Source organism: Heterocephalus glaber, unplaced genomic scaffold, assembly GCF_053883595.1.
Source record: "Heterocephalus glaber isolate CG9 unplaced genomic scaffold, H.glaber_assembly_v1.0 deba00001523, whole genome shotgun sequence".
NCBI classification, from domain to species: Eukaryota; Metazoa; Chordata; class Mammalia; order Rodentia; family Bathyergidae; genus Heterocephalus; species Heterocephalus glaber.
In genome coordinates, this window is record NW_028258327.1 from 29354503 (window position 1) to 29375262 (window position 20760).

A 20760-nucleotide genomic window follows, 5' to 3' on the forward strand; every position below is an offset into this window, starting at 1 on the left:
ATCCACTGCTATGAATTTCCCTCATAGAACTGCTTTCATTGTGTCCCACAGATTCCTGTATGTTGTACTGGCATTATCATTTGTTTGTAGAAACTGTCTAATTTCTTCTTTAATTTCCTCTGTCACCCATTGGTTGTTCAGGAGGGTGTTCCATGTGTTTGTGGGGGTTTTACGGTTTTTTATGTTATTGATCTCTCATTTTATTGCACTATGGTCTAATAAAATACAGGGGGTACCTTCAATTCTTTTACATTTCCTTAGATGTGTCCTGTGAGCTAGCATGTGGTCTTTTTTGGAGAATGACTCTTGTGCAGCCTAAAAGAATGTGTAGTCTGATTTTGTGGGGTGGAAAACTTGGTGAACACCTATTATATCCATTTATTTAATAGCATTGTTCATTTCTAGAATTTTGTTGTTAATTTTTTGTGTAGATGGTCTGTCTCTTTGTGATACTGGGGTATTGTAGTCCCCCACTACAATTGTATTAGTGCTTATTTGGTTTTATATGTCCATTAATATTTTTTGTATAGTTGGGGGCATGCATATTTGGTACATATATATTTATGATTTTCATCTCCCCCTCTTGGATTGTTCCCTTCACAAGGATGTAGTGACCATCTTTGTTTCTCTTAATTAGTTTTGGCTTGATATCTACTTTGTCTGCAAATATGATTGCTACCCCTGCCTTTTTCTGGGTTCCTGTCATGTGGAGAAATGTTTTCCATCCTTTTACTTTCAGTCTATGAATTTCTTTTTGAGTTAGATGTGTTTCTTGTATACAATATATTGTTGGATTTTGCTTCTTAATCCATTGTGCCAGTCTATTTCTTTTGATTGGTGAATTGAGGCCATTATCATTGATGGTTACAATTGATAGATATTGACTCATCCTTGTCATGATGTTTTACTGTTTTTGGCTGTTTTATTTCTTATTTTTCCCCCTTTCCCTTTAGTTTCTCACCTTGCCTGGTGGTTTCCCTCTGTTGAGCCTCATGGAGTTGTGACCTTCATTGTCTTTTTCTAGGATATTGCTTAGAATTGTTTGGAGTGCTGGTTTGGTGTTCATGAAATTCCTCAGGTGTTCTTTGTTGTGGAAGTATCTAATTTCCTCATCAATTTTGAAAGATAATTTTGCAGGATACAATAGTCTAGGTTGGAAGTTATTTGCTTTTAGGGTTTGAAATACTTCACCCCAGACTCTTCTTGACTTGAGGGTTTGTGTTGAGAAGTCTGCTGTGATTCTGATGGGCTTTCCTTTGTATGTGATTAGTTTCTTTTCTCAAACTGCTTGTAGGATTTTGTTCTTCTGTTGGGCTTCTCAGATCTTGACTATTATATGTCTATGTGTAGATTTTTTTGGATCATAGGTAGTTGGAGTTCTATATGCCTCACTTATCTGTATGTCCAATTCTCTACCTCTGTCTGGGAAATTTTCTACTGTTTCTCCTTTGAATAGTTTTTTTATGTCAATTGTTCTTTCTCCTGTTTTTTCATGGACTCGTATCAGTCTTATGCTATTCTTTGCATCATCTAGAAGCTGCTGGGTTGATTTCTCATGGTCCCTTACTATTTAGAAGAAATCTCTGTTTTCATGGTCATTAACCACAATCCTGTCTCCTATATCTGATATTCCATCTTCACATTCCTTTAATCTGTTGTGCATACTTTGAATGGGCTGTTTAATGTCTTGGATACCTGTTTGATTCTGTTTCATGGATTCCATTTCTTTCTTATGGTAGTCAGTCATGGTTTCCATTCTTATGCTGGGCATTCATGGCTTCTAGCACGTTTCTGAGCTCATCTATTTTTTTTATCTGTTTTTGTTCTAGAGACCCTAATCATGGCTTTTACTCTCCTCACCATCTCTATAGTTATCTGGTAGATTATTTCTGCTTTGAATTTTTCTAGAACCTCATTCATCTGTTTTGTTACTTCCTGTGCTATCAGTTCAGGGTGTCCAGGTGGTTGATTATCAGACTTTTCCACCTTACTTCCCCCAGAATTTGCCTTTGGTGGAGTGGAAATCTGAGTTTGTGCCTTTCTTAAATGTCTTCTCATTTTTTTTTTTTGGTACTGTCCTTGTTTTAATTCCTGCATTGATACTCTGAAGTTGCTTATTGTAAGTATCTTTGTTGCTTCTAGTTAGAACCCTTATAGAATGATTGCTTCTCAGGGGTGTCTTCCAGATACAGCAGGTCTTTAGATTTTGAGTCTCTAATGGCTCTGAGGCTATCTCATTTTCATTATACCAGGAAGGACAGCTGATTAGATCAATCACAGCACCTTAGCCCAAGTGATACAATCAGCAACACCATAGCATCCAGTACATCTTTAAAAATGACAATTTGTGGTAGTTATTAATCTATTACCTTTAACTGTGTGAATTAAATCAAAATCAAGGACCAACCCAACATAAGTTTTTTAGTGAATAAACTCTCCAATATAGGAACTTTACCCTTTGAAATGGGGAGTTAGAAGGAGTTGGGGAGGGAGGGATAGCTAGGTAGAAGGATAGGGGAAGGTTAGCAGTGATGCTAGAGGACACAGGAGAGAGAAAGAAAAATAAAGAAGAAATATGAATTAGGGGCAGAACAAGAACACAATGGGAGATGAGGAACAATGTGGGATAGCGAGAGAGAGAGAGAGAGAGAGAATAGAAAAATACTCGATTTTATAAAAAATCCCCACATCTTCTTTAAATAGGAAAAGGTCCAAAGGGGTAGGGGTAGTGGGAGGAGGAGGGGAAAGGAAAGAATGAAAAGGAAAAGTTATGAGAAAGGAAAAAACAAATGGAACCAAAGTATGTAAACAGGGAATGGTGGAGGGGTGAAGGGTGCACAGGTAGTGGGGAAAAAATAAGAACCAAGATTTATCATGTACTGGTACAAGCATCCAGTGATAAATGAAAACATGTTTTATACCTAAAATGTACCAATAAAAGAATTTAAACAAAAAAAAATTGAAAAGAAAGAACAAAAGAGAAAAATAAAAATTTGAAAAGAGTAGAAAAAAATAAAAATTAAAAATAAGAGCAAAAAAATACTAATAATAATTTTGAAAATAACAAATAAAAGATAATAATGAAGGACCTTGTTCATGGTATGTCTCCTGTCACAATAACCAATGTGGGCAGCAGTATGCAGATATAAGTCAATGAGTCTCAGTAAGCCAGTCACAGACTCATGAGATTCAGGCAGATTTCTGGCTGCAAGTCCCAAGTTGAGCTCCCTGTCTTCCTGCCAGATTGAACTCTGCAAGGCTCTACTGCACGTCCCAGCTGCCCTTCCCCTGAAGATAGTCCAGGTTCCAATGGTAAGTGATGATCCCTCCAACTTACCAAGTACTGTGGTCTGGTGTGCCTTTATTGCAGAGATTCTCTTCACTTTTCCAGTAGGCTTCAGTTCTCATCAAGTAGCTTGAGAGAGGCCTTCTATCTGTTATTCACTTCTGCAGCTCAGGACAATGGCCTTTATTCCCCCCTGTACCTCTGTAGTGTGGAACCAGGTAGCTGCACAGCCAGGCTAGAGTTGGGGGGGGCGGGGATTGTTGCACTCAGCTAAGCTGCTTGCTGGTGGGCGTGCCAAGGGGGTCCTCTCAGACTTTTTTATATTGTCATTTTAAAATAAATCTTTAAAAATTGTGTTTTGGTATTTCAGATCAGTTTATTTCAACACACACTTAGTGGGAGCATCAGAATCTGTCAAAGGAGGATTTCAAAGGCAAATAAAGCACACTTTCTGACCTTACAAAATACAGATTATGATGAAGACATAAGCACAGAAATAAATTATAGGAGTTGCTAAAACAGAAAACTAGGGCATTGGAAAAGCATGAATGAGATGCCTTTAACTCAGATTCTAGAGAAATTAAGAGTGGATAATCTGTGAGCCTCATCTTAAGAGGAGGTTAGATTTCAAAAATGAAATTAATGGAGTAGAGTGGAGAAATTGGAGGGGTAAAGAGGGACAAAGGCGATGTAGGTACTGATTGCAAAAGAATAATGAAAGCAAAAGAAGAGTGGTTATTGAGAGGTTTGTAGAGTGCTCATGAGTTTTAATTAGTAGGAAACATCCTTTCTGGGACTTTATGGTACTAACTATCCCAATGGCCTGGCCACCATGGTTTTTTGACCATTTCTTACCCAGAAGAGCCTGTGATTCTGATTTTATCTGACAAAATCCCTGGGGGACCAACTGAAGGGTTTCTCTGAAGGATGAAAATTAGAAGCAATGGGTTTGCTAGAAACACACAGAAATTTTGGTTCCAGTGCCACCTGCGTTCTTTCTACATGTTTCACCTGACTTTTTGTCTTCTACCCTGGACATTTCCTTCTTTTTGAAAATCTCATTGATTATTTCATCAGCAAGGATCACTCTGTAAAATCTTTACCTTAGTGATATACTTAAATTTTGTTCCTAAATAAGCAGAGCAGTTCCCCAAGACACCAAGAGTTGCAGGTGGCCATTTTAAGGAACAATTTTCATAGACCCTCATAAGCTGGCCCTAGATCTGAAAAGTAATGTGATTCCTAAATTTTGGAAGAAATGGAAAAGGAATTGTCCTAAGACTAGATGGTTACCAACTTGATATTAAAGCTTCAAGAATAAGATCTCGGCATCTCCAATGCCACTTTGGGATCCAGAGTGGTGGGTAGAGACAATGCTGATGGTGACAGAGTTAATCAATGACAACTTAAAATTTCACAGGGGATGTGGTTCTTTCTAAATGAAGACCTGTTCTAGAAATTGGGGACATTTCAAAGACCTCCTAGCTTGTCAAATAAATGAATGAATGAATGAATAAATCCAAGTTGAAGGGCAATTCAGCCAAGCTACCCTAACATAGCCTGCATTTTTGACTATTCAAATGTGTTTGCCCTGGAGACAAACAGCCAGCTGTGTTCTGCTGGGTGATGTATGAAGCAGAAAGAATACTGTCTAATTTTTACATCCAGTTGAGCCTGAAGTACCTAGAGATGGGGAGGGAAGTGGAACATCTCACTCCCACTCCTGAATTCTTATTCATGCAAAAATTGTTCCTCAGCTACCATGGTAGCCCTGTCTAATTCCATTAACCCTTCAGCCACTGGGTAGCAAACTGGAGGGACTTGAGATCTAATTAACATTAACTTCAATTGCACTTCAATTCAGTTGCACTTCAATTAAGGAAGGGCTTTTTGAATTTTGTTTGATTTGGAGGGGGTAGTTTTCTTTTATATATTTGTGTTTTCTCTTTAGATAGTGAAAAATGTCTTTTAGCTCTCCTCATGTTCATTTCTTTCACTTCTGATTTGTCTGGAAATGGTCACCTGTATTAGGGTTATGTGGTTACACAAACACGGGAAAGTCATAGGCTACTTATTTAGCTATCTTCTCATGTAGAAACTGTCATTAGAAGGTCTCTCCATCTAGGCTGATACCTTTGCTTTTATGAAATTCTGAGGAGTTGTTTGGATTTATACTTCTCAATTTACCCCACACAACACATAGAATCACTTAGAAATGATCTCAGAAAAGAAATTAAGTGTACACACAGTTGAACAAAGAACTCTTTACTTTTGACAAAGGCCAAATCCAGAATAAGTCATTGGGTTGCATGTGTCTAGATAATTATTAATTAGTATTGGATTTTCATGACTGTGAAGCCAATTGAAGTAGCGTTTACAGGGTGCCTCTGCAGCATTTACAGCATTAAAAGAGAAAAGGAGGCCATATCTGTACTGTTTAATACATTGGGATTCCAACACAGATGTTCTAGGGCACTCAGTCTGCTAATCCAATAAGGGTTGCAATATATTTGATTCAATTGTGATGCAAGGTATTAAAATTGCATAAAATAGATATTAATTGCATTAATAGATACTAAAGAAATCTGTAAATCTCATAGCCATCTGCAGATAAGAGCTGGTAGAGACTAAGATGTTAAAAGAAAAGTGACATATATGTATTAAAACATACTGCTGCTTTCCAGTTCATCAGTCACCAGGAGCACACTGTGTGAAACCATGCCTTCCAGTGTCAGGAGATGAAAGGCAAGAAAGACAAGCTTGCTAGGTCTCAGACTTTTTAGGGGTGCTCCTTGATGCTTACTGCTTCCAGCAAGAAGAAACAGATTCTGCAAGCAGAGTTCCAGTTTTAAGTCAACTGTCTGCTGCATTTGCAAACAGAATGGGACTCTACTCATTGAAAGTATGGATTCTGGATGTTCAAATGGGTGAATTTGGGCCAGTATTTTAACATCTCTGAGACTCAGCTTTCCCAGCTACAAAATCATAATGGTAATGGAACTGTGCAGTAATTGTGTGGACTAAATGAGTTAATGCTTGTAAGGAGTTTACAACAAAGCTTAACACATAATGCCATTTAAAAAACCTTTCTATTTTAGAATAATAATGTTTCTTTAAGGGTTCAGTATGTGTACGGATTTGTTCCTGAGTTTAAACCAATGATTTCTACTAAGTAATATGCTGTTAGGTTAGGTCCCACCTCATCTGTGAGGTCACCCCTGGCCACTTGGCCCTTCAATGATCACTCATATCTCTGAACTGGAAAGGAAATGAATATTTGAAGAGTAATCATAACCTTCTTGAAATTTTAGATATGTCATTATGTCTCACAATAATCCCACAAAGTAGCTATGATTAGTTCCATTTGACACATGAGGAAACTTCCCTTTTTCTCTTCTTTTAGTCTTAGTTTGAACACATATAAAATGTGGACAGTGAAATTTCTTTCTCAGAACATCCAGCTAACATGACTCAGAAACTATAAAATGATGTGACTGTATAGCTCTGGAAGGGAAAAGTCACAAGCCAGTCCACTGTTCTAGAATGTGTCTGATTCAAACGAGCTGAAAGCCTCTATTTATAGAAAGCTCACACAATGCCTCTTACACAACCTCTGCAGACTCCAGGAAGTCAGAGAAAGCCAGATACAACCACCAAGCTCACCAATGGTGCTGTTGCTTCCTGTTCTTCTCCTCTAGGAAGGCATAACAGATCAGAGGCTTCTCCACAGTGGGCAGAAGAATAGTCAAAAGCACTTCTGGGCTGAAGTGGTGCAGTAATCATGGCCCTGTATGTCAAATCCTTCTAGCCCTCTCTGGCATAAGCCAGAATCTGTACCCACACCTTTGAGGTTGGATGTGGCATATGATTTGGTTTTAATGGTGAAAAGTGGTACCTTTCACAATTCACATCTGTGAAGGACAAAGATGGGTAAAAAATGCACCTCATTGTCTGAGGCCAATTTCTTTGGGTGCTTATTACAATAGAATGACAGAATAAGTAGCTAATGTGTTCCTCGGTGAGACATACACAGAAGTTCTCCAATATTCAAATAAAATAGTAACTGTGTCGGTTTAGGCTGGAGAAGGTGTTGGCAACAGGAAAAAACAGGAGAGAAATAGGACAGGAAATAAAACAATCTATGTCACTCAGGTTTCTAGTGGTTACCTTAGCTTGAAATTAGGTGCCTGGTTCTTTCATCAGCATTTGCCTTTGATACACATCTGGGTGCTTTTCCTTAGAAGCAATCTACTCTCTTGATTTTTCTCCTTTCTGTTAATTGAATAGTAATTAATTTGGAAAAATAAAAGGCACCTGACAGGACATAACAATGAAAAATATGACACCATTTCAGTCTTGTCACACCAACAGAGAGACAGAGAGTAGAAATGGTTCAAATTATTACTGTTACAAGGTCAATTTTAAGTAGCAGAACACATGAATGTCAAAGCAACCAGTTACCATGCATAACTCTTAAGATGCTCTTAAGAGCACTGAAAATGTTACTTCCTCTTTTCTCCAGTGTGTTAAACTTAGTGAAATTTTCAAATATATACCTAAGTTTAAAAAGAAGAGGGAGGGAGGAAGGGAGAGAGAGGGGAAGAGAGAGAGAGAGAGAGAGAGAGAGAGAGAGAGAGAGAGAGAGAGAGAGAATGAAGAAAGACAGATGAAGGAAGGAAGGAGGGAAGGGAGGAAGAAGGGAGAGAGACAAGAAGGGAGGAAATAAATCCCCTCAGATGACACAATGTAAAGAAAATTAAGGTCAGAACATAGCTTTCATGAATGGATTTCATTAATGCCTAGAAAGATGTTCAAGTAGACATAGGACCTAGGGTCCAAGGAGTTGAGTTTGAACACCTCCCAAAAAAGCCAAGAGATGTAGCCTTAGGTCTGTGTGAAGTAGGGAATTTGGATTTGGATTATGGCAGATTCAGAGATGATATATTAGAAAGATTCTTCCCACCACCACAGGGAAGTCACCTGGGTACATTTTTTTTTCTGCTCTGAGCTATACATGAGATAAATATCTATTAAATTTGAAAAATTAGGCTTGTCTGTACAAAGTGCTGATGTGGGCTATAATTTTCACAACATACATGATGCAGTATAGTACTTGCACCAAATGTAAAAGTTAATGTAAAAGTGATCTCCAGCCAGTAAAATTCCTAGAGGAAAGTGAGAAACAAATGCAGCCAGATAATTATGTGCCAGTAATCATGGGACTTAGGAAGCTGAATCAGGGGGACTGCCATGACTTTAAGGCCAACCTTGACCACATAGTGAATTAAGGCCAGCCTGAATCACATAGCATGATGTTGTCAAAAATAAAGCAAAACCCCAGACAAATGGAAAGATCAGATTGAACTCCATTGATATGTACAATTAATTCATGTCAACTAAAAATTTTTTAAACAGAAACATTGTCATTAAAATTTGATAAATGTTAATCTGATATGTTAAACATCTAGGTTAGATTTAGCTAAACCATTAAGGGAACAGAAATACATATCTAAGTAAATCACTCAAAATGTAGCCTAGAGAGAAAAAAGATGTAAGAGATGATGTAGAGCCTGAGACCTAGGAGCTAATCTAAGAAAATTCAGAAGCAGAGAACAAAAGTAATGGTGATTCAAAGATTTAAATCAATCAACAACTGCTGAAAGTTTACTGAGCTAATAAAGAACCTTTCAGACACAAGAATCACAATGAGTGCCAAGCAGAATTAGCAGAACTAAGTTCACATAAGACTTATCCTGAGAAAACTGCAAAACACTGAGCAAGAAATAAGGGCCCTGGGATGTAGCTCAATGAGGAAGTTCTTTCTTAGCATACAAGAGACCCCAGGTTCAATCCCTAGTACCACCATGGAAAGAAAAGTAAGAAAGGACCTACAAAGGAATACCATTTATATGCAAGGTGGATTTCTTATCAGCAAAATGGAGGGCTGTTTTCATTAATACAAAGCAAACTACCATCTTACAGCTACTATCTTACAGTCTTACTATCTTGCAGTCTAAAGACTGAATTCCCACACATAGAATCTTGCTGAATGAGACTTTTTTAAAAGTAGGAAAGAAGGAAATTAATCCAAAGGGAAGGAGTATGATGCAAGAAGAGTTGGTAAACAGTGAGCTGGTGAGCCATATGAGGGACTGGCACACAGAAGGGATCTGGGCATGAGGGAGCAGCCAGGAAATGGTGTGGGCAAGGAGCTGGGGGAGCTCAGTTATCCCCAGCCTTCTTAAATTACCAGGAAGGTTTTAATTTTGAAAGATCAGTGTTGAAGCCAAAATGTACCACAGCACTGAAACCTTCATATTCTGGAGGTCTCAATGTGCAGCTTCTAATCACCTTCTTTCGTTCTGAGCTTCCTTGTTGTAAGGAGAGACTCATGTCAAATTGTCTGCTTTGGAATCTGGGCCACTAAGACCTGTGCATAGACCACAAAGAAAGTATTTCTTACAATATGTGGACCTCTTTTAGCTCTTCACTAAACCCTGCCAATATTATTCTCTGGTAACTTCTTGCACTTGGATTCTTGGTATTTTTCCTTCTTCACTTGAGCCATGTATCTGACCATACTGGGTCCCTTGTTTCGCCTCAGACTGAACTGATCTATGGCCTCAGCCTTACTGTCTCCAGCTGTCTTCTTTTCAAATTTATCAATTTGATCTTGGTCTTTTTTCATTTGTTGAGTTTTCATGGTCATCTTAAAAGACTGGATTTGAAATTCCTTGCTAAAATCTCCATCTCTTGGCCACAAGTTGTTTCCTCCCTCCTGTTGGTTTCCTTTAACTGGTTCTCTTAGGGATGCATCAGAACGGATAAAAAGGCATTAACAGATTGTTGTGCCAGATTCCAGGGCACCCTATTTGGTCCATTGGGGGCTGGGCCTGAGGACTAACATCTTTCACAAAGTCCCCAGTGTGACCAGTGCTATGGGTCTGAAGATCACAGTATGACAACCATTGGAGAATCCTACTCTTGAGGAAAACCATCTTTTCTCTGTTGGCTTTCCAGATCCTCCTTGCTTATTCTCCTTCAGCATTTTGTTCACACCACTATTATGGTAATTTTATATTATATTATGTTTATCATATTATAATTTAATCATACCATATGAGAATTATTTGCCACTACTTTTTTTTTTTTTTGGTGGGAGTGTAGACTGGTGCAACCACTGTGGAACTCAGTATGGAGATATCTCAAAAAACTGGAATTAGAGGTCCCATTTGACCCAGCTATTCACCTGCTGGGTATCTTCCCCAAAGAATTAAGAGCATCATTCCACAGCAATATATGTGCACCCACATTTATAGCAGCACAGTTTGTAATAGCTAAAACTTGGAAACAGTCCAAATTCCCATCAACTGGTGACTGGATAAAGATGTGTTGTTGTTATTGTTTTTATAAAATGGAGTACTATACTACTCAGCCATAAAGAATGATAAACTACAGACATTTATAGCTCAATGGTTGCAGACTGAGGCCATACTCTTAAGTAAAATAAATAGGACACACATGTGTAAATACTGAATAGCTTCTCTGATATGAGAAACTGAAAGTGCCACTACTTTTATTAGGGTAAAAGTCCTTTAGGTAGAATCCATTTGAAGAGCATGAATCATCTCTTTTGGTTTTAGTTCAACCAATTTGTAACCTAGTTATCTGGCTTAGGGAAACATAGGAAGTAAAAGTTATCTTTCCAGGAGACCTGGAAGCTGAGAGGCCTCAGATTAGGCAACTGTCTTTTGCTTGTCTGCACCTTCTGAAAGGCTGCCATCCCCATTCATTTGCAGGCAACTGCACCTTACTCTGTACTGAGCACTACACTAGATATTATCAGTATTAGTTTGTTCATGGAATTGCAAAAGAAGACACAGATTAAGAAACCTGCCTGAAGATCTCATAGATGGTACTTTACAGAGTTGGGTTCAAACCCTGGTCAGAATAAACCCAATGCCCATGCTCCAGGGTATTGTGTTGTCCTGCCTCACCACATTTTTATTTCATAAAACTATATTGAGAAGGTCACCATATAACTTGCTATTGGCTACATATACTGGCTACATGGAATATTCCTGGACAGATGAGGTCATTTCAAGGTTAGAGGCCAAGGGTAAAAGCTCGTGATGGATATTGGACAAATGCATAGAGATTTACCCAGAAGGATACATAGCTGCTGATTCAAGTGTATGGTAGGACAAATTTACCCATTATCCAGTAATTTTTTACTGAGAAAAAATTTAAAGGCTGTTCATCTCATGATGTTTCTCTATAATACTTCATAATTTTGGTGCTAGCCTATAAAAAGAAATGAATGGTTCCTTCGATTAATAATTGATAACGTGCATTGTTAGTGTACTTTAATCACCCTGAGAAGTTTTCTTTGCTGAAATTTTTCTCCATGATGTAGACTCCAATGGAATCCACTGCTGCATCTTCTTGACCTGATGGTATTGTTAATAGTAAGGGACGCTGAGATCCAATTCTAGCCACCGGTGTGTATAGTTGCTAAATGATTGATAATGGAATTAGAAAATTATTTTTTGATTTGAAGCAAAATAACCTCCATTTTCCCTGAAGAAAATGTTGTGTTTTTCTCTTTCCTCTTTTCTCCCCTCTCCTATTCTGCTCTCTTTCCTCCAACACCTTCCCTTCTCTTCCCCTTCCTTCCACTCCTATCTCTCTCTTCTCTGTTGTTATTAGCTTTCACCTGCACTCTTTAAAATTGGACAACTTCCTTGAGCTTCTTTTGCATTCATTCAGCCTCACTTAATCTTCTTTCAAAGGCCAGGAGAGAGTTCACTTAATAGCATAAATACAAACCATATGTGAGAGAACTTGAGCTTTCTCTGGTTAGAGAAAAAGTTAGATAAGGCTAGTCTATACATAGTTAAAGAGTTTAAGAAACAACAAGAGTCTTCCCTGTCCCAGACTGTTGATTCTTAGCATTTCTTTAAGGTAGTAATTCTAAAACCTAGTTGCTTAATAGAATCACAGAGGAGCTTTGAAGAAATATTAATGTCAACATTTTCCTCTATCAAAAAATTAAGATTCAGTTAATTCCATCCTTGGAAATTTAGATTCAGTTAGTTCCATCCATGGCCAGATCTTTATTTCTTTCTTTCTTTATATTTTTAAATCAAAGTTTCAGAAGTACTTAAAAATGAGAACAAAAAGCAACAATGAAAATACTCTGGATGATTATAATTGCTTTAAGGCATTGGTCTAAAAGTGTTCTCTTCTTTGCATCCAATATATCTGAAATAAATGACACTGACCTAGGAAGCAGTTGCTTTAGACGTTGGGAAAGGATTGATTTATATCAGAATTTACTTTAGATGGTTGATTCTTAAAGTGTGGCCCCTGACCAACTGCGTTAGCATTATTTGGGAAAATATTAGAAATACAAGTTCTTGGTCTTGACTTCAAAACCCTGGGTAGGGGGCCCAGCAGTCAAAATTCTGACAAGCCCTCTAGGGGATTCTGATGCTCACTGAGATCGGAGAACCATTTTGCTGGAACCTCTTTATTCAAAGCCTGCTCCAATCTTTGCATCATGGGAGGAACTTGTTAGAAATGCAGAAAATCAGTCACTGGTTCTGATTTAGTAAATGAGAATCAACATTTTAACAACATCCTGGATAATTTCTTTTTTTTTTTTTTGATAGAGTCTCACTATGTACTCCATGCTGGCTTTGAAGTCACTATGTAGCCCCTGCTAGCCTCAAATTCATGATGATCTACCTGTCATAGCCGCTGAGTCCTGATTCCCTGAGTCCTCTCAGACTGCCACAGTACTGAATCATAAGCGTGTGCCACAATCCCTGGCTAGATCTTTATTTTTTTTTTTATCAAAATTTTGTTAAAAGAAAGCATAAATTTATTTTTTAAAATTTCACCAATCCTTTTCAATTTGTATTAACCAAAGCAACACCGGCTATTTATTAAAGATAAATTCAGTTGGTGAAGTGGTGTGTCCCTATACTTGGGAAGATGAGAGAGGGGAATACCAAATTTGAAGGCAGTCTGAGGAACTTGGTCTTCATCTCATAGTAAGAATGAAAAAAGGACTGTGGATGTAGCTCAGGACTAGAGTGATTGGCTAACGCATATGAGGTCCTGGATTCAAACAGCCCAGTACCACAAAAAGGGTTAAATTCAGAAATATTTGGATTAACACAAGACAAATTTATTTCTTGCTCTACTTGAAAGCCTAATTGGTGGTGGGAATGCTATGTTCCACACAGGGATGACTTGGGAAAGATAGAGCTTATTGTTTGAAGCAATGGCCTTCCAAAGTCACCCTGAATATTTGCACCCAGAACAGAGGAGATGGTAGAACTGCTAGAGGCTTCCTTAGCCCCGAGCTGACAGCTGTGTATGTAATTTTCTCCTGCATTCCACTGATCAGAATGTAGCCACATATTTCCGTCTTAGAGGCAAGGGAGGCCTAGGGAACATAATCCTAGGCTGGACACCTGCTATCCAGCAACAACTCCATTTTATGCTAAAGAAGATGAGGTATTAGCAAGTAGTTATGGACCTTCGCTTCAATAGGGACTCTAGAATGACCACCTAGGAAGAGAGAGATGGGACTGATAGCACTTTCCCAGAAACATTCTAGAGACAAAGACTTGCACCAAACAATTCCTTATTCATATCTTATTATGAATTACAGAATTCTCCCAACAGAAGCTAGTTCTTGTAGAGATTCAGATGTAAGGAAAGAATAGATAGAAAGCATATAAAATAGAACCAAATGCATACCCTGCCCCTCCAACTGGGACCAGCCCAGGTGCCACATGATTCTTGGAGGAGGCAGGACCCACATCCCTCATATCCCCTTCACTGCTGCCAGCCCAAGGCTTTCACAATGTATGTGGGAGGCAGAAGGAGAGTAGCCAAATTACCAAATCCTACCAGCTCTGCTCCTGGGTTCTCTACAGCACAGGATGGCAGAGATGACAACCAAAAGAATGACCTGACTGAAGAGGAGACCAACACCCAAGAGGAGAGTTTCACTGCAGAACTGTAGCACTCTCCTACTACAAAGACTGAGTGAGAGGCAGCTTTGGAAGACAGGCCTGGGGAGGGGAAGAGATAAATAGGGAATCTCCTGGGATCCCCTGGGAAGATTATGCTTGGGCAGGAGGATCAGAGGGCCTGTATTCTGTGATGGGAGGCCAGGTTTGGTGGATATAATCTTGAGAAGGGGTGGACCTGAAGGAGATGGTATTTTTTCCAGTGATATGCTTGTACTCTTGCACCACTGCCTACATCCAACAGAAATTTGTGCGCTGAATTTACTCTGGTTAAGGGTAGTTTGTGAGTGGTTCTTAGCTTTGATACTATCCAATTGATATTTGATGCCATTGTTGTTGCTGACTTTACTACTATAGCCAAGGTGACATACTTCTTGCTCTCAATTGTTTTTTTTTCTGCATGCTGATATCTGGATTGCCTGGACATCATACACAATGTAGTAGCTCACTCTCAAATAACTGGGCACTGGGCCAATAAAATGAATGCATCAGGAAGGGCTAGCAGTTAAGTAGAAGGAAAAGAAAATAAAACAGCAACAGGAAAATAAAACAGTGAGAAGAATAAGTTGATATCTATCACTTATAATTATCAATATAAATGGACTCAATTTGCCAATTGAAAGACACAGATTAGCTGAATGGATCAAGAAACAAAATCTGGTGGTATCCTTTATACAAGAAACACATTTAACACAAAAAGAAATCTATACACTAAAAATCAAAGGATGGAAAATAGTATTCCATGCAATGGAAACTTGAAAACAAACAAGAGTAGCTACTTTACTTTCATACAAAATGGGCTTTAAGACAAAACTTATCAAAAGAGGGGGAAAAAACTTAACATATTGGTTAATGGAGATATACAACAAGAAGAGATAACAATTTTAAAGATATATGAACCAAACCATGGTACACCCAACTTCATAAAAAGAAAAAACACTAATATACATAAACGATCAGATAAACATCAAGACAGTTATATAAAGGAACTCAATATCACACTATCATAAATAGACAGATCAGTGAAACAAAGTCAACAAATAAAAATGGAGAACTGAACAGACTTTTGAACAAATTGACTTAATAGATATATACAGTGTTCCACCCAGATACAATACCATATTCATTCTTTTCAGCAGCACATGGTACTTTCTCCAAAACAGATGACATACTAGCTAATAAAGCATACCTAAGTAAATACAAAAGAATCTTAAATTTACCATGCATATTAGCACATCACCATGCAATTAAACCACAGAAATCAATGGCAAAAGAAGCCACAGAAAGTATGTAAATGTATGTAACTTAAACAATACTCTCTTGAATAATCAATAGGCCATAGAGGAAATTCAGGAAGAAATAAGAGAGTGTCTAGTATTAAATGACAATGCCACTACAACATACCAGAACTTATGGGACACAATGAAAGCAGCCCTATGAAGGACGTTTATATCTGTAAGTGCCCACAACAGAAAAAGAGAACAAGCCCAAATAAATAACCAAAATAATGTATATCAAGATAGTAGAAAAATGAGAAGAGTCAAAATCCAGAGCTTGTACAAGAAAGGAAATTGATGAGTACGAAACAATGAAATAGACTAAAAAAAAATAATCAATACAAAGAATCAGTGAATTAAAGAGCTGGTTCTTTGAAAGAATAAACAAAATAGACAAATTCTTAGCCAATCTTACCAAAAAAATATAGGAAAGAAAAAACACAAATCAATGCAATTAGAAATGAGAGAGGTGACACCGCAGCAGACTGCCAAAAATCCAAATATATATGGATTTTTACAAATATATATGCCAAAAAATTGGAGAACTCAGAAGAAATGGATAGATTCCTAGATACATATGAATTAGAAAACGTGAAGCATGAGTACTTTAAAAATCTTTAATAATCCAATAAAAGGCAATGAAATTGAGACAGTAATAAAGAAATATCAACTAAGAAATGTCCAGGAACTGATAGATTCCCAACCAAATTCTACAAGAACTTCAGGAAGATCTAACAATACTCCGCACACTCTTTAATGAAATTGAGAGAGATGGAGCACTTCCAAAATCATCCTCAGAAGCTAAGATTATCTTGATTCCTATACCAGAAAACAATACAATCAAAAAAAAAAGAACTATAGGCCAATTTCTTTAATAAATATAGATGCAGAAATCCTTAACAAGATACTGCAAAAAAATAATTATCCATCAAATTATCACAAAGATTATGTACCATAATCAAGTAAGCTTAATCCCAGCAATGCTAGAATGGTTCAACATACACAAATCTATAAATGTAATTCATCACATAAACAGAAGCAAGGACAAAAAATCATATGATCATCTCAATAGATGAAGAAAAATCTGTTGGCAAAATACAACATCCATTCTTGATAAAAACTCCGAAGAAAATAGGCATAGAAGGATCTTACTGCAGTCTGATAAAAGCCACTAATGGGGGCCAGGGATTTAGCTCAGTGGTGCCGCCGCCTGCCTCACAAGCGCAAGGTCCCAAGTTCAATCCCCAGTACCCGCCCACCAAAAAAAAAAACCCACTAATGACCAACCTACTGTCAATATCACATTAAATGGGAAAAAACTGAAAGCATTCCCTCTAAAATCAGGAACAAGATAAAGATGTCCTCTATCACCACTCCTATTCAACATAGTCCTCAAAACATTATCCAGAGCAATCAGGCAAGAGAAAGAAATAAAATAGATACATATAGGAAAGGATAAAGCCAAAGTATCATTATTTGCAGATGATATGATCCTTTACTTAAAGAACAGAAAAATCCCTCTAAAGACTCCTAGAATTAATAACCAAATTCAACAATGTAGCATGATACAAAATAAACATAAAAAAGTCAGTAACATTCCTACATACTAATAATGAACCCACTGAAAAAGAAATTAGGAAAACAATGCCATTTATAATACCATCAAAAAATTTAAGTACTGAGGAATTAACCTAAACAAGGAAATGAAAGAGCTCTAGAATGAAAATTATATCACTCCGAAAAACAAAATCAAGGAAGACATCAGAAAATGGAAAGATACTCATGTTCCTGGGCAGGCAGAAGAAATATAGTCAGAATATAGAATATTCTATAGAATATAGTCAGAATATAGTCAGGCTGTACTTCCAAAACAGATACTCAGGTTTTAGTGCAATCCCAATCAAAATATCAGTGGTATTTCTCATAGATCTCATAGAAAAAACAGTCTTAAAATTCATATGGAAGAAGAAGAGATCTAGAATAGAAAAATAAAACTTGGGTAACAAAAGCAAAGCAGGTGACATCACAATCCCAGACTTGAAGTAATACTGTAAAGCTACAGTGATTAAAACAGCATTATACTGGCACAAACAGGGATATGGATCAATGGAACAGAATAGAAGAAACAGAAACAAACCAGGCACATACATCTACTTTCTCTTCGACAAAGGGCCAAAAACATACTGGAGGAAAGATAGCTTTTTAAATAAATGGTGCTGGGAAAAGTGAATATCTGCAAGCAGAAGATTGACTCTAGACCCATGTATCTCACCATGTACTAAACTAAAATCAAAATGGTTCAAAAATCTAAATGCTAAAACAGAAAAACTTAATCTTCTGGAAGATGAAATGGTACAGCTCTCAAAGACATAGGGATAGGCAAGGGCTTTTTGAACAGAATCCCAATGGCACAAGAAATAACACTGAGAATCAACTGACGGGATCATGTCAAACTTAAATCCTTCTGCACCGCAAAGGAAACAACCAATAGAGTGAAAAGGCAGCCTACAGAATGAGAAAAAAAAAATTGCCTGCTATACATCAGACAGAAAACTAAATCTAGAATATATAAAAAGAACTAAAAAAATTTAGAATCCCCAAAATAAAAGCCCCAATCAAAAAATTCGGTGACTTAAATGAATAGATGCTTCTCTGAAGAAGAAGTACAAATGGCCAATAAATATATGAAAAAAAATGTTCAACATCACTGGCTATTAGATAAATGTAAACTGAAATAACACTGAGATACTGTCTTACCCCAGAAAAAATGGCTATCATCAAAAAATTTAGTAATAACAAATGCTAGTGAATATGTGGGTAAAAAGGAACTCTTCTACATTTTTGGTGGGAATATAAACTCGTACAATCACTAATGAAATCAGTGTGAAGATTCCTCAAAAAACTGAAAGTTGGACCAGGATGTAGCTCAGCTGTGCAGTGCCTTCCTAGCAAGTGCAAGGCCCTCAGTACCAAAGAGAAAAAAAAAGCCCCTTAAAGTAGAAATTCCATTTGACCCAGCTATCCACCTTTAAATATTTTCTCAAAAGAGTTAAAATTGTCATATTGCAGATATATATGCATATACATACCTATGTTTATAGCAGCACAGTTTATCATAGCTAGATCTTGGAAACAGCTTATATGTCCAGCATCAGATGAGTGGATAAGAAAAATGTGATATTTATATACAATGGAGTACTACTCTGCTATAATGGCAAATGACCTTGAGGTATTCATTGATAAATGGATACAACTTGAAAATGTAATGTTAAGTGAAATAAGTCAGATATACAAGCTTAAATATCACATGGTTTCTCTTATATGAGAAAGTTATATATATATGTGTATATATATATATGAGATATATATTAGAGAGAGAAAAACAGGTACAGTGAGAGAGAGGGAGAGAAAGAGAGTGAAATAGAAGATAGATGAATGGGAAGTAAGAAGAGAAGTTCATGTAATTCCAAAAATTACCCATTCTGTTGTTTCAAAAATATTTTAATATATATGGTAAATTGTCTGATTTATATTTCTAGTTGCTTTTGACTCATTGCAAAGAAGGTGTTTTGCTATTATCTATTTATTTCTTCTTTGTAAAGAACACTTTTTTTTCCTGTGTTATACTCTAAATATCTACTTGCAGGATAATGATGCATGTATGACAATTATTCCCTTATTATTTAGTTAAGCTATTTTATTTTATTTTTTCATAAAATAAAAAAGAAGCAAGTGTAAAGAAAACGTCAGAGGTAGCCAATGAATATTAATTGAAATTAATATTTAAAGGGAAATTTATATTTATTGTGTTAGATGAAACAACTTTCATAATTAAGTGTTATTGTTTATAATTTTAATAAGAGGAAAATGAATTCTAAAAAGGTTAAGAAACTTTTGTGGGATCACGAAGCTTGTAGATCCAAGGCTTTCATGTTTAAAATATACCTTCTTTTATTGAAAACAGGGCATTATGGTGGGACAATTTTAAAGTGTTATCAACAGCCCCTCTTGAACACTCTTCTATAAACTCCTCTTCTATAAGAGTGCTTGGACAGGATTTATAACACACTTATAACCAATAAAATATAACAAAGGTGATGAAATGTCACTTCCATGATTTTGCTGTGCTATACAATTACCACATCTCTACTAACCTGGCCATCTGATAATTTTTCACTAGAGGAAAAAAGATGACTGGAATGCCCAGGTATGGTGGCAAACACCAGGAGGCTAAAGCAGGAATAATGTAAATTCAATCCCAGCCTGGAGAATTTAGTGATTGAGAGGAGTGGGGATTTCGCTCAGTGGTTCTGCCACCTGTCTCGCAAGTGGAAGGTCCCAAGTTTGATCACCGATACCAAAAAGGGGGGGGGGGGGGAGAAATTTTAAAAGGGATGGGGATATAGTTCAGTGCAAAGCCCTGAATTCATCCCTCAGTACCATACAAAACCAGAAAGCAAAACAAAAGATGACTTTATATCTTTTATTGTAACTTTTCGGTTCAAATTTCCAGCGAACACCTGGAAATGGCTGAAGGTGTCTTTGATAGCATCGTTTTTCCTGACTCTCTGACACTATTGTCCAGCTTACTTTCACCTCCTTTATGAGAAAAGTCCTCCCATTTATAGCAGCGAATGGAGTATTTACCTCTATGTGCTTGTAAGATTCCGCATAATATTATGGGTCATTTCTTACATGCTTTGTGATTATTTTGAAGTGTTCTGGGTTCAATTTGACTGAATACCTGAAATATAAGATTCAGTCATATCTTCAGTTACTTTCCTGCAAAAGAAGTCTCACACTGCCTTTCAGTCTTGGAGGCTGTGAGGCAGCCATGAGAAGAACGGGACCATCAAGGGCTGGGTGGGAGAGCAAAGAGAGAGGATTTGGGCTTCCACTAGGATCCCAGGGAAAAGGCACAGTCCTGACTCCAAGCCACCTCCCTCCAATCTACTCTGCCTATTTTGCTACAACCAGGAGGGTGAGTAAAGAGATGGATAAAATTAATTATTTACTTTTAAGTAAAGGACAAATTCTTTTATTTTGTACCACAAATCAGCTCTAAGCCAAAGGAAATATTGAGGCTCTATGTTTTAAAAGATATCTATAACCATATGGACTTCTATTAAAAGGTCTATTTGCTTTGTTA